Genomic DNA, 4,808 nt, shown 5'->3' with positions numbered 1-4,808 from the left:
ATAAGTTAAGAGCTGTGTGGAGCTGAGGTTATTTGCACAACTTACGGGTTTGTAAAACGCTTTATCTGTCACAGATCACATCACTTTTTCTGCTGTGTCGGTGAAGGTGTGAGCTGGACCTTGATGAGCAGAACTAGAAGAATGAATGCCGTGGCCCGTCCCTCCTGACAGATAAAGAGGAGAAAGTGTACAAACGTACGGTCAACTCCGAGCACAATATCACATCATCTGAGATAAGATTCCAAATATCCAGGAAGCCTTTTTGAAGTTTCACACCGACGAGAAAGATTATCGGCAATAATATGACGGAAATGTGGTTTATGGACACCCAATCCTCGCACTAATAGTCCCTGACAAAAGAGTCTCTATGTTCAAGCATCTCGGGCCAGTTGTATCTATCTCTCCACAAAGAGATAGCTGTCATAACTTGATACTTTGCACGGTAATATTCAACCAGCAGATGGAAAGATCTGAAGGTCTCTCTTATCTAATTAAAATGGAAAGAGGGTTACTCAGAGATTCAGTACTGGTCCAATGGAAACGGGCCTCATGTGATCATATTTTGCTGTTTGGAAACATTTGAAACAATAATATCAAATTCCTTTCAATTCTCTAGTAGTAGAAGTAGTAGTGATAGTACTAGCCGCAGTCGCTGTAGTAGTAGCAGCAGTAGTAGTAGCAGTAGTCGTAGTAGTAGCAGCGGTAGTAGTAGTAGTAGTAGTAGCCGTAGTATTAGTAGTAGTCTGCATAGTTTAGGAAATATTATTAACAACTAAACTTGACTTTCTATTTAATTTTTATGCATTTAAACAAGGGAGAATGCACGCTCACACTCACACACACACACACACACACACACACACTCGTACACACACACACACACACGCACGCACACACACACACACACACACACACACACACACACACACACACACACATACACTCACAGTCACACACACACACAGAACCCCTCATAAAAGTAAAAGGGTGCCATTCATGTTGTTGTATTCACACCCAAATGTAGCCGAGGTCGCCGTCTGTCAGGCCAGCGCAGTCTGGAAGCGCAGAGGTCACAGCCTCCCTGCAGGGTTCAGTGCACTGGGGTGCTGAAGGCTAATTTCGCTTTAAGTACTTGGACACAAGAGCTGTTTCTGCAGCAGAGAGGAATCGTAATGTATTGGGTTCAAGTTGCCTTTTCATTGTCTGTGTTTCTGATGTCATTTAATTCATTTGCGAGCAAAAATCATTTCCCTTCAACTGAGTAACTCGATGTCTACACAAATATGACATCAGTACGAGTAAAAGTACTGCAAGTCAACCCGTCCATGTACACGATCACATGAATCCACTCCCAGACCTCATTCTGATGCTGTAAAAGTGTTAATCAAAACAACGTCAGGCGATAAATAACACAATTGTATGACGTGAGTGAAACCTTCATGTGGACCTTGTCTTGTGTCTTTTAGTTGAAGAGGACTTTGACCTTTGCCTGAAATCAAACCCTGACTTTCAAGATCTTTTTTCCTGTGCCCCTGACTGCAGAATGTCCAGAGCCTGATCTGGATCCCAGACCATCTCAGCAGCTCCCTCTCATCATTCTAAGCTCTCGTCTTTGGGCCGCCGTCGGGCCCCAAACCCTAGAATGTTGTCTTGAAGACAATATACTGTCAACATTCTGCTGCGTAAACATTTGAAATGTTTACATCAGGACAATTGGATGACGAGAATTTCATGTATCCTATCTGATGCCTTTGTTGTTTATCTTATAATGCTTTTACCTTAATTGTATTTGTACTCAATAGGTTTTAAATTACCCTCAAAGTGGTTTCAAGTGGCAAAAAGCGGCATTTCATATCACTGAACTACCACCGGAGGTATTTAGCCAAGAAGAAACGCCTTGGTATATGTGGAACAATGCGGCCCGTTGTTCTCCTGCTGTCTACAGCGTCCCTTTGTGGCTTCCAGTCTAATAACTACTTTTGGTTTCTATTGTCGTGTCCATTGTCATCCTCTCGTGTTGCCCCGATCGGCCTAATGGACGTTGGGGGAATAGAATACTTCCTGGCGGAGCAGGGGTGGCTGCTGCTCGGGGTTGCGAGGTTCAGCCCCGCTCCCGACGAGGTGATTAATGACAGCCGTCACAGTGGAGGCCGGGCCATAATGAGGGCGACAGGAGGGAGGACCGGGGGCGGGAGGAGGGAGGGGGGCCTGTGATTGTAACCCAGCACGGTAAACAATGAGATGAGATAAGGCCTCGGAGCTGGAGGGTGCAGCAGGAGGAGGAGAAGAAGCGCACGGATAATTAGTGGCAAACAGGAGTGTGTGAATGAGAGGAGGAGACGGACACACGTAGAGCCGTTTAACGCACAAAGACGGTTTTAGTGTTGGCGAGAAGCTGCACGGAGCGGCAGCACATCTGCTGCTCGGAGGGACGCTCACACTGTCCCGCAAAGTCGGCCCCGTTGACTAAAACACATCCATCCTTTCACGCCCAAACACTCGGCTGTGAAGAGGTGTTTTCTGGAGTTCGTTTAGGGAGGATACTAGTGTTCATCAGCAGTCTGCAAGCTCATATGTTTGTAAGCGAGCAGCATTTGACTGACATGGAGTCTTTGCTGCTTAAATGTCGTCCCCTGAGGGAATTCACTGCCGTATTTTTAGCCGCTGTTTACATCCCGCCGTAGGCTAACTCCACGGCAGCGCTGGCTCCGTGACGTCATCAGTGTGTTGCAGACGTCTCACCCCGATGTCGTTGTCAGCACAGCTGGCAACTTCAACCAGTGCAGCCCACGGAGCATTTTCCCCACATATCACCAACATGTGGACATTCCCACCTGAGACAAGAACACCCTGGACCAGGTGTGCAGCAATGTCTGTGGTGTGTACAGGGCCGCACCCCATCCCCCTTTGGACAGACAGACCACATCTCTCTGTTTCTGTTCCCCAGAGACAGAGACTGAAACAGATGAATGCTGTAGCCAGAGAAATCAAACTCAGGACCCCGGATTCAAAGATCATCCTGCGGGACTGTTATGCTACTCCCGACTGGGATGTGTTCAGGACCACAGCGGCTCAGGAGCTTCTCTGAATATGTGACCAGGTACATCAGTACTTGTATTGCCGACACCGTGCCCACCATACGAGTCAGGAATTCCCAACTAGAAGCCTTGGTTGAACAGTCAGGTACGCCACATACTGCGTGTCCGCTCTCATGCATTTAGGTCCGGCAATGAGACGGAGTACAAAGCTGCTAAGTACAGAATGAAGAGGCCAATCAGAATAGCCAAGAGACAGTACAGAGAGAAGTTGGACGGCTTCTACTCCACTGATGATCCTGGGCGGAGGCCTGCAGCCTACAAGTCCACCACCGGCATCGGCATCACCGCGGACAACCTGCCGGACACCTCAACAACTCTTCTAGCCCGCTTCGAGAACCCAACCACAACACAGAGGTGAGTCACCCACGTGACGGGACCGTCGACCCCCCTCTCACTCCTCCTCTCTCCAAACAGCGTCATAAGACCAGGTACGCTGAGCGCTGAGAAGGATCGACCCCCACAAGGCCACCGGACATCCCAGGGCGGGCCCTCAGAGCTGGCTGATGTTCTCACAGCCATCTTCAACCTCTCCCTCAGCCAGAGCACCGTCCCCACCAGCTATAAGAACACAACCATTGTCCTCCTCCCCAAGAGGAGCCCATCCACCTGCCTGAATGACTGCAGGCCTGTAGCACTCACTCCAATCATCATAAAGGGCTTAGAGAGAGCGGTTCTGGTCCACATTCAGAACGACACGCCGGAAACCCTAGACCCCCTGCAATTCGCATACCAGCCCAACAGGTCCACCTCAGATGCAAGAGCTGCCACCCTCCACAACTCCCTCTCCCAGCTAGAAAACAAAGACTCCTCCATCAGCATTTTGTGGACCACCGCTCTGCATTCAACACGGCCACAAACTCACACACAAAATGTCCACCCTTGGCCTGCACCCCACCTTCTGCTTCTGAACTTCCTGACTGGCAGACCCCAGTCTGTCAGCATAGGTAACAGGACCTCAGCCAGCATCAGCATGAACACGGGCACTCTTCAGGGAGGTGTCCTCAGCCCCGTCCTCTACACCCTGTTCTGCCACGACTGTGTCATCTCCCATGAGGACATCATCATCCTGAAATTTGCAGACGACACCGCAGTTATAGGACACATTACCGGCGGAGATGAAACAGCCCACAGGATGGTGGTGGCCAGTCTGGTGAAGTGTTGTGACGACAACAACCTCAACCTCAACACGGGCAAGACCAAGGAGATGATAGTGGACGTGAGGAAGGAGAGAAGACCTCATCAGCCACTGCTCCTCCAAGGTCTTGAGATTGAGAGGGTGAGGAGCTTTAGATACCTGGGTGTCCACATAAGTGATGACCTCAACCGGTCCCTCAACACCACGCAGACGGTCAGGAGGGCTCAACAGCGGCTGTACTTCCTGGGGAGGCTGAGGAGGTTTGTCGCCTAAGATCCTCTGCAACTTCTACAGCTGCATTCTTGAGAGCATCCTGACCAGATGCATCACTGAATGGTACGGCGGCACCACCGCTCTGGACCACAGATGCCTGCAGAGAGTACTGAGGACTGCAGAGAAGATCACCAGAACCCCACTGCCTTCTCTACAGAGCATCTACCACCACAGAGTCCACAGAGAGCTACCTCCATCGCCAAGGACCACGCCCAGCCCCAACATGGACTATTCACACTCCTACCTTCTGGCTTGAGGTACAGGAGTGTGAAATGTAGAAGGACACGATTACAGAACTCGTT

The sequence above is a fragment of the Fistularia commersonii genome, chromosome 4, assembly GCF_037954325.1.
Source record: "Fistularia commersonii isolate RoL2024-O1a breed Wild chromosome 4, RoL_Fcom_v1.0, whole genome shotgun sequence".
NCBI classification, from domain to species: Eukaryota; Metazoa; Chordata; class Actinopteri; order Syngnathiformes; family Fistulariidae; genus Fistularia; species Fistularia commersonii.
This window is presented reverse-complemented; position numbering follows the sequence as displayed.